Source organism: Enhydra lutris, unplaced genomic scaffold (assembly GCF_002288905.1).
Source record: "Enhydra lutris kenyoni isolate GAN:26980312 unplaced genomic scaffold, ASM228890v2 scaffoldscaffold39, whole genome shotgun sequence".
In the NCBI taxonomy this organism is placed as follows: Eukaryota; Metazoa; Chordata; class Mammalia; order Carnivora; family Mustelidae; genus Enhydra; species Enhydra lutris.
In genome coordinates, this window is record NW_019154123.1 from 25,621,281 (window position 1) to 25,632,078 (window position 10,798).

Here is a 10,798-nt window from a genome sequence, read left to right on the forward strand (position 1 = left end):
GGAGAGGAAGAAAGAGAATCTTAAGCAGGCTCCATGCTCAGCATGGAGCCTAATGTGGGGTTCAATCTCACAACCCTGAGACCATGACCTGAGCTGAAATCAAGAGTTGGACACTCAACCAACTGAGCCACTCGGGTGCCCCAGCATTAAGCACTTATACCAGAAAAAAGGGAAAAAATCTCAAATCAATGATCTAAGCTTCCCCTTTAGAAAACTAGTAAAAGAAGAGCAAATTAAATTCAGATGGATCAGAAGGAAGGAAAAAATAAATATAAAAGCACAAATCATTGAAATTAAAAAGAGAAAAGAGTAATAAAGCCAGAAGTTTATTTCCAAAAATACCAATAAAATTTATGAGCCTTTAGCCAGGCTGAGAAAGAAAGAGAGAAAAGAAAAAGAAGGAAAGAAGAGAGAAAGAAAGGGAGAGAGGGAGAGAGAGAGAGAGAGAGAGAGAGAGAGAGGAAAAGGAGGAAAGAAAGAGAGGGAGAAGGAAGGAAGGAAGGAAGGGAGGGAGGAAGGGAGGGAGGGAGGGAGGAAGGAAGGAAGGAAAGAAAGAAAGAAAGAAAGAAAGAAAGAAAGAGAGAGAAAGAAAGAAAGAAAGAGAAAGAAAGAACAAATTATAATAGAAATGAAAGAGGCGATATTACTACAGATCCTACAGACATTAAAAAAATCAAGTAAATATTGGCCACGCTCCACCTACTGGCCATTGGTCCCAACCAGCCAATTATCCCTACCAGGCCTCTGGTCAAGGTTTCAACAGCCCCCATCAAAATGCTGTCTCAAATGGAACTTGCCATGGAAACTATAATGTTCATGTTTCACAAGTTTGCTGGGGATAAAGGCTACTTAACAAAGGGGGACCTGGGGCGCCTGGGTGGCTCAGTGGGGTAGGCCCCTGCCTTCGGCTCGGGTCATGATCTCAGGGTCTGGGATCGAGCCCCGAGACGGGCTCTCTGCTCAGCGGGGAGCCTGCTTCCCCCTCTCTCTCTGCCTGCCTCTCTGCCTACTTGTGATCTCTCTCTGTCAAATAAATAAATAAAATATTAAAAAAAAAGGGGGGGGGACCTGAGAGTACTCAGGGAAAGGGAGTTCCCTGGATTTTTGGAAAATCAAGACCCTCTGGCTGTGGACAAAATAATGAATGACCTTGACCAGTGCCAAGATGGCAAAGTGGGCTTCCAGAGCTGCTTCTTGCTAATGGTCGGCTCACCATCACATGCAATGACTATTTTATAATACACATAAAGCAGAAGGGAAAGAAGTAGGCAACATTAAGCAACACTCCCAGCCAATGAGAGTTCTCCTGAAGGGTCTCTGAAGGAATCTGTCCCACAGCTTCCCCCTGTATAAAGGATTCCAGGAGAAGATTGGGACCCTCAGAAAATGTACAAATGAAATCCAACCCCCATTTGAGAAGCAGAGAAAGAAAAGTCAGATAAGCTTTTGATTTTTATTTGCTTGCATCCTCTTGCTCTCGATAAACAAATTCCTTTTTTTAGTTACTCAAAAAAAAAAAGTAAATATTATGCATGATTCTATGCCCATAAATTCAACAACTTATATTAAATAGACAAATTCCTTGAAAGGCACAGATACTAAAACTCAACCAAGAAGAAATAAATAACTTGAATTAAAGAAATTTTATAAGGTCAACATCACTTGATATGAAAATTAGACAAAGACATTACAAGAAAAGAAAACTACAGGCCAATATTCCTCATGAACATTTAACACAAAAATCCTCAACAAAATACTAGCAAATCAAACTCAGTAGTATAAAATAATACATCATTATAATGTGGGGTTTATCCTGCAAATGTACAGCTGGCTGAATGTTTGAAGATCAATAAATGTAATTCATCATATCAACTGACTGAAGAAGAAACACCATACAGTCATTAAATTATAAAAACAAAAGCACCTGACAAAATTCAGTTTCCACTAACAGTTCTGAGCAACTGCTTTATTTTTTTTCTTTTGTGTGTGTGTGTGTGTGTGTGTGTGTGTGTATGTGTTTTCTGCTTTATTTTTTTAAAGATTTTATTTATTTATTTGAGAGAGAGAGAGATTGAGAGAATGAGTGGGAGGAGGAGCAGAGGGAGAAGCAGACTCCTTGAAGAACAGGGAGCTGGATGCAGGGCTCCATCCCAGGATCCTGCGATCATGACCTGAGCCAAAGGCAGATGCTTAACTGACTGAGCCACCCAAGTGCCCTGAGCATATGTTTTACTAAGAATGTAAAAAACTGGGGCGCCTGGGTGGTTCAGTGGGTTAAAGCCTCTGCCTTTGGCTCAGGTCATGATCCCAGGGTTCTGGGATTGAGCCCACATCGGGCTCTCTGCTCAGCGGGGAGCCTGCTTCCCTCTCTCTCTCTCTCTCTGCCTGCCTCTCTGCCTACTTGTGATCTCCTTCTCTGTCAAATAAATAAATAAAATCTTAAAAAAAAAGAAAGAATGTAAAAAACTGGGATGCCCTGCTTAAAAAGGTACAAGCTACTTGAGGGATCCAGAAGAGCTCTCATGAGAAAGGTCTCAGGTACTGTTAGAAGGTGAGTGTGAGGGGCGCCTGGGTGGCTCAGTGGGTTAAGCCTCGGCCTTCGGCTCATGTCCTGATCTCAGGGTTCTGGGATCGAGCCCCACATCAGGCTCTCTGCTCAGTGGGGAGCCTGTTTCCCCCTCTCCCTTTGCCTGCCTCTCTGCCTACTTGTGATCTCTCTGTCAAATAAATAAATAAAATCTTTAAAAAAAAAAAAAGGTGAGTGTGAAGGGACAGATATATGTAGAGTCTTTAACATGTAATGGAATCGCATTTAGCTTATAGTTTTTCCAGAGAGAGCTGGTTACATTTAGGCAAATACCTACTGAATAAAGGAAGAGCTTCATTATCATCAGACCTCTGGGCAATGGCAGATGCTTCCCATTTGAGGTGGTGAGATTCTAAACCACAAGTGTTCCAAATGTCCTAGACAGCTTTCTGTCAGGAATGCTGTAAAGTCTACCTTAGATGGTAAAATGGACTCAATGACACTGAAAACTTCTTTCTAGTGCTAAGACAGAGTAGGGGGAAAAAATCCAGTTGTCTTAACTACTGTTCGTTAAGAGTCAGGTAAAGTAGTATGAGATTAATCTACATTTTAAAAATCATTCTGCTTATACGCTAGTAATTTAGTAGAGATATATATTTCTATAGTACACCATGTAAAAACATTTCTTTTCATACATTTCTCTCTCCCTGGTACTTGCTCTAAAAAGGCTAAGTGATAGGTTAGTCTTGAGCCCATGAATATCTTCAACCATTGACATTCTGTCATCCAGACATCCTTTCTTGAAAAAGACCCACAATTAGACCTACTGCTCTTTCCAGCTACCACACTATTTCTAGACTTCCTTTCCATTTAAATGTTTTCAGTGAGTCATCAACACCTCCTGCCACAATTTCCTTTCCACCCACTCTCTCTTTAACCCTCTGCAATCCCCCAGTTCTTAAATGCACCACATGCATGGTCAAAATGCTGGGGATTAGGGGGGACTAAGAATATCATCAGAAAGACACAGCATTTGCGCTCAAAAAGCTACCCAGAAAAAAATCAAAATAATGCTCCAACTATCCATTAGGCAGAGATTGGAGGAAGGAGTTGGAAAAGAGAGCTGACATTTATTAGGTATCTTCAGTACACTGTGGTGTCAGATTGTGTCCCATAATGGCCATCAATAATTTCTCTTTTCCTGTGCACTCATTTCACTCCAACTCCAACTGTATCAGAAATAACAATAAATGTAACTGGACCAAATTCATTAGTTAAAAGATACATACACTCATTGATGTAACAGTTATATGCTTTTACAAGATGAATCTAACACACAAAGAAGTTGAAAGAAATGAATGGAAAAAATAAGAAAATACGTCAGGCAAAAACTAACCATAAGAGAGCTTGAATAGTAAAGTTAATGTCAGACAAAACTGACTTTAATGTAATTAGACAAGAGAATCACTATAAAATGATAAAAGGAATGAGATAAAAATATAGAAGATATTCCCACCATTGGCCTTAGGAAAAGGGTCCAGTAAATACAACAGCTCAGAATCAGAATTCTACAAAATTTAATTCAATCCCACAATTATTGGCATAAAAGCTCTCAAGTTTGTTACCATGAGCAACAATCTTGATCTAACAGACATATGTAGAACTTTATACCCAATAGTTATAAAATATGCATTGCAAGCATACCTCATTTTACTACCTTTTCACACATATTGCCTTTTTTACAAATTGAAGGTTTGTAGCCACTCTGCATTGAGCAAATATGAAGACATATCTTCTCAACAGCATTTGCTCACTTACATCTCTGTGTCACATTTGGTAACTCACAATATTTCCAACTTATTATATTTGTTACAGAGATCTGTGGTCAGTGATCTTTGATGTCACTATTGTAATTGTTTAAAAGGTGCCACAAACCACACCCATGTAAGATAGCAAACTTAATTGATAAATGTTGTGCATATTCTGACTGTTCCATTAACCAGCGATTCACCTGCTTCTTTCCTTCTCTTCAGGTCTCCCTATACCCTGAGTCACAATATTGAAATGAGGTCAGCTGATAATCCTACTATGGCCTCTAAATGTCCAAGTGAAAGGAACAGTCACAATGTCTCTCACTTTAAATCAAAAGGTAGAAATGATTAAGCTTCATGAGGAAGGCATGTCAAAAACTGAGACAGGCCAAAAGCTAGGCCTCTTATATCAAGCAGTTAGCCAAATTATGAATGTAAAGGAAAACTTCTTGAAGGAAATTTAAAGTGCTATTCCAGTGAATACTCAAATGATAAGAAAGTAAAACAACCTTATTGCCAATGAGAAGAAAGTATGAGTGGTATGGAAAAATCAAAACAACCATAGTATTTCTTTAAGCCAAAGCCTAATCCAGAGGAGTGCCCTAACTCTCTTCAATTCTAGGAAGGCTGAGAGCGGTGAGGAAGCTGCAGAAGAAATGTTGGAAGCTAGCAGAGGTGGGTTCATGAGGGTTAAGGAAGGAAGCCATCTCCGTAACATGAAAGTGCAAGGGGATGCAGCAGGCGCTGATAGAGAAGCTGCAGCGAGTTCTCCAGAAGATCTAGCTCACATAATCCATGACAGTGGCCACACTAAACAATAGATTTTCAATATAAACAAAACAACCTTCTGTGGAAGAAGATGCCATCTGTGACTGTCATAGCTAGAAAGGAAAAGTCTATGCCAGCTTCAAAACCTCAAAGGATATGCTCTGTTGATAGGGACTAATGCAGTGAGTGACTTGAAGTTGAAGCCAATGTTCATTTACCATTCTGAAAATTCTAGGGCCTTCAAAAATTATGCTAAATCTACTCTGCCTGTGCTCAAAAAATGGAACAACAAAGCCTGGATGACAGCACATCTGTTTACTACATGGTTTATTGAATATTTTAAGCCCACTATTGAGACCTACTACTCAGAAAAAAAAGATCTGATGGAAGAGGTACAATGAGGTTAATGTTGTTTTCATGGCTGCTAACACAACATCCACTCTGTAGTCCATGGTGTGAGAAGTTATTTTCAAACAACAAATTCCACAGAAATACAAACAATTATAACAGAATGTTATGAAACCTATATGCCAACAAACTGCACAACTTAGAAGAAATGGATAAATTTCTAGAAACATATATCCTACCAAAACTAAAGCAGAAAGAAATAGAAAATTTGAATAGACCAATTACAGGCAATGAAATTGAATCAGTAGTTTAAAAACTCCCAACAAAGTCCAGGACCAGATGGGGCAAATTCTACCAAACATTTAAAGAGGAATTAATATGTATTCTTCTCCAACTATTCCAAAAAACAGAAGAGAAAGGAGAGCTTTCAAATTCATTCTGTGAAGTCAGTATCACCCTGATACCAAAACCAAATAAAGACACCACAAAAAAAGAGAGGTATAGGGCAATATCTCTCATGAGCATACATGCTAAAATCCTCAACAAAACACTAGCAATTCAACAATATATTAAAAAAAAAATCACACCCCACAATCAGGAGGCATTTATTCCTGGGATGCAAGGGTGGCTCAATATTCACAAATCAATCAATGTCATATGTCCCATCAATAAGAAAAAGAATAAAAAACCATATGATTACTTCAAAAGATGCAGGAAAACCATTTAACAAAGTCACTTTTTAATACAACTTTAAGTCTGGAATTGTGACTCATGTGGAATTTAATTAGTCACAATTCCAGACTTAAAGTTATATTAAGAAGTGACTATAATTAAAACAGTATGGTACTGGCATAAAAATACACAGAGATCAATGGAATAGAACAGAAAACCCAGAAATAAACTCATAATTATATGGTCAATTAATCTTTGACAAAGGAAGAATGAATACACAATGGGAAAAAGATAGTTCAACAAATGGTGTTGGGACAACTGGACAGCTACATGCAAAAGAGTGAAACCAGACATCTTTCTTTCACCATACATAAAAATAAACTCAAAGTGGATTAAAGACCTAAATGTGAGATTGAAACTATAAAAATCCTTGAAGAGAGCACAGGCAGTAATTTCTCTGACATCAGCTATAACAACATTTTTCTAGATATGTCTCCTGAGACAGGGACATAAAAGCAAAAATAAACTTTTGGAACTATATCAAAATAAAAAGCCTCTCCACAACGAAGAAAACGAACAACAAAACTAAAAGGCAACCTATGGAATGGAAGAAGATATTTGCAAATGACATATCTAATAAAGGGTTAGCATCCAAAATACATAAAGAACTTATAAATCTCAGCACCCAAAAAATAAATAATACAATTAAAAAATGGGCAGAAGACATGAACAGACATTTCTCCAGAGAAGACATCTAGATGACCAACAGATACATGAAAAGATGCTCATCATCACTCATCATCAAGGAAAGGTAAATCAAAACTAGAACGAGATATCACCTCACACCTGTCAGAATGGCTAAAATAAAAAATACAAGAAACAGGTGTTGGCAAAGATATAGAGAACAAGGAAAATTTTTGCACTGTCAGTAAGAATGCAAACTGATGTAGCCGCTGTGGAAAACAGTATGGAGTTTCCTCAAAAAATTAAAAATAGGACTACCCTACAATCCAGTAATGACACTACTGGGTATTTGCCAAAAAATTACAAAAACACTAAACCAAATGGATAAATGTACCCCTATGTTTATTGTAGCATTATTCATAATAGACAAACAATGGATGCAACCCAACTGTCCATTGATAAGTGGGTAAAGAAGATGTGGTGTATATATATATATAATATCACACACAATGGAATATAATTCAGTCAAAAAATTATTAAAATCTTGCCATTTACAACGATATAAATAGAGCTAGAGAGTACAATGCTAAGTGAAATAAATCAGTCAGAGAAATATAAATACCATATGATCTCACTCATATGTGGAATTTAAGAAACAAAACAAAGGAGCAAAGACAAAAAAAAAAAAGAGAGAGAGATAAACCAAGAAACAGACTCTTAACTATAGAGAACAAACTGATGGTTACCAGAGGGAGGTGAGGGGAGAATGGGTGAAATAGGTGATGGGAATTAAAGAGTACCCTTACCATGATGGAAAAAAAAATCCGCCCCCAAACTTTAGATCAAGCCCTATTATGAGCTACCACGGTGTGAGTAAAAAGCATATGGAAAAAAATTAAAAACTTAAAAATAAAAGACTGGTTGACAATCTTCAAATTAAAAAAAAAAAGTAATTTCAACTTTCAAGTCTTATTATCTAAGAAATACATTTCATAAGGCTATTGCTGCCATAGACAATGATTCTTCTGATGGATCTGGACAAAGTGAATTAAAAACTTTCTGGAAAGTTTTCACCATTCTAAGTGCCATTAAGAACACTTGTGAGTCATAAGAAGAAGTCAAAATAGCAACATTAACAGGAGACTGACTCCAACTCTCATGGATGACATTGAGGGGTTCAAGACTTCAGTGGAGGAAGTAAGTGCAGATATGGGGGAAACAGCAAGAGAACTAGAATTACAAGTGGAGCCTGAAGATGAGGCTGCGATCTTGTGATACGACTTTAATGGATGAGGAATTGCTTCTTATGGTTGAGCAAAGAAAGTGGTTTCTTGAGATGAAATCTACTCTTGTTGAAATGACAACAAAGGAATTAGAATATTTAGTTGAAGGGCCGCCTGGGTAGCTCAGTGGATTAAAGCCTCTGCCTTTGGCTCGGGTCATGATTCCAGGGTCTTGGGATCGAGCCCCACATTTGCTCTCTGCTCGGCGGGGAGACTGCTTCCCTTCCTCTCTCTCTCTGCCTGCCTCTCTGCCTACTTGTAATCTCTGTCAAATAAATAAATAAAATCTTTTAAAAAAAAAAGAATATTTAGTTGAAAAGCAGCAGCAGGGTTTGAGAAGACTGACCCCAATTTCTAAAGAAGTTCTATAGTGGGTAAAATGCTGTCAAACAGCATCACGTGCCACAGGGAAATCATTTGTGAGAAGAAGAGTCAGTCAAAGCAGCAAACTTCACTGTTGTCTTATTTTAAGAAATGGCTACAGCCACCCCAATCTTCAGCAACCACCACCCTGACTGCTTAGCACCCATCTTTGGGGCAAGATCCTCTACTAGCAAAAGAATTATAACTCACTGAAAGCTCAGATGATGGTTAGCATTTTTTAGCAATAGAGTGTTTTTTAGTTAAGGTATGTATGTAGCTTTTTTTAGACATAATGCTATTGCACACTTAATGGGCTACAATATAGTGTAAACACAATGTTTATATGCACTGGGAAAGCAAAAAATTCATTGACTTGCTTTATTGCAGTGGTCTGGAACCAAACCTGAAATAGCTTGGAGGTATGCCTATTCTCTGCAAACATATGGGAAATATTTTCATAAATTAACCTGCAAGAGACCGTAAGACATGTCTCACTAAGGATCATAAAGTCAATATTTACAGAAAAGATCAAGTTGTCTGTTGGCTTTCACTATCAATATCTCATCCCTCTGAAACTCCCCTATTCATTGTTGTACTTCTCTTTTTTGACATTGTATGTGGAAGTTTTATCTACTCATTCAGTTATACGACACATCTTTATTAAATACTTAAATACCCTTCACAGTTCTTAGCATAGGGAATACACTAATGGACAAAAGCAAAACAGCCAAATATCCCCCACCCCCTTTGAGAAGCTTACAGTCTAGAGTCACTCAGTCACCAGACCACAGGTGCCCTGAGGTAGGACCATGTCTAGTATAGATTTGGCTGGCTTCAGGGTGCTGTCGGGCCAGACACTATGCTGGTCCTGTCAGGGTAGGATGTACAGACTCTGACAATTGAAGACAAAGAGCTTGGGGGGCTTACTATATGGTCTTGGGCTACTGCAGTGGGAGTGGAACATGGCTCATCGGGGAGAGAGCTGGGACCAGGATGAGTGGCAGAATCTGGACACCCGTCACCTCCCCGATATTGGCATTGCTAATAAAGTCTCAGTGTTCCATGGTCAAAGCAGACCCAAGTCTAGGAACCAGATCATCCAAGTAGAGCTGCAGAAGGCCAAATGAATGTCAAAGTTGGGGGAAGCCATGAAGTTTAGAAGGGACGATCAGCCAGACAAATGAAACCAGACAGATTAGAAAAACATAACATCATATCTCTTAATAAATCCTTGCAAATTGGGGTGTAGCTTAAAGAGGCCAGACAAGTCCACTGACCAGTGGCACATGACCATAGCCTGCAGGTTAGCCTGGTTATAAGGCTCTGTTATCCTTCCCCTGTGAGGTAGGACAGCTGGACTTTCTGAGCTAGCAGGACAAAAGGGAGAGTATGTATGGCTTACTGCAAATAGATCCATGTTCTAAGAGGCAAAGGGCAAGGAGACTGGCTCTACAGAGAACTCTGTTCCATTCCAGAATGGTAAGTTCACAGTACTCCCAAGAAGGAAAAGGGCCTGATAAAGAGAGACACCTCTAGCTACTGCTGCTTCTTTTCTTCCTCCTTCTCTTCCTCCAACTTCACTTCCTCCTCCTCCTTCTTAGAGTGTATAATGTGATGGTTTGCTATATGTATACATTGTGAAAGGATTGACAAAATCAACTAACACATCTATTACTTAACGTGTGTGTGTGTGTGTGTGTGTGTGTGTGTGTGTGTGTGTGTGCGCGCATGCGTGCATGCATGTGTGGTGAGAACACTTCAGATGTACCCTCTTAACAAATTTCAGGTATACAATATGGTATCTATTGGGTGGTATTTTAGGTCTCCAGAACTTTTTCCTCTCAAAACTGAAAGTTTGTACCCTTTGACCAATTTCCTACCTAGGCCCTACCTCTAGCCACTGGCACCCACCATTCTACTCTCTGGCTCTACAAGTTTCATTTTTTAAGATTCCACATATAAGTGAGATCATACAGCACGTGTCTTTTTCTGTCTGGCTCATTTCACCTAGAATAATAACCTCCAGTTTCACCCATGTTGTCAAATGGCAGGATTTCCTTATTTTTAATGGTGGAGTAATAGTCCCGGGTGTATGTATATGTATGTGCGTCCCACTTGCTCTAACCATTCATCCATCAACCAACACTTCGGTTGTTCCCATATCTTAGCTGCTGTGAATGCTGTTGTAATAAACAGAGAAATGCAGGTATCCCTTCCAGATACTGATTCCATTTTCTTTGAATCTATATCCAGAAGTGGGATTGCTGGATCCCGTGGTCGTTCTATGTTTAACTTTTTGAGGCACTGCCATACTGTTTTCCATAATGGCTATACCAGATTAC

At 38.8% G+C, this 10,798-nt stretch overlaps 1 pseudogene; it reads left to right on the forward strand.

Moving 5' to 3' along the window:
* The first annotated feature begins 774 nt into the window (after positions 1 to 774).
* LOC111154983 lies at positions 775 to 1,268 on the forward strand (annotated as a pseudogene).
* Positions 1,269 to 10,798: the final 9,530 nt, after the last annotated feature.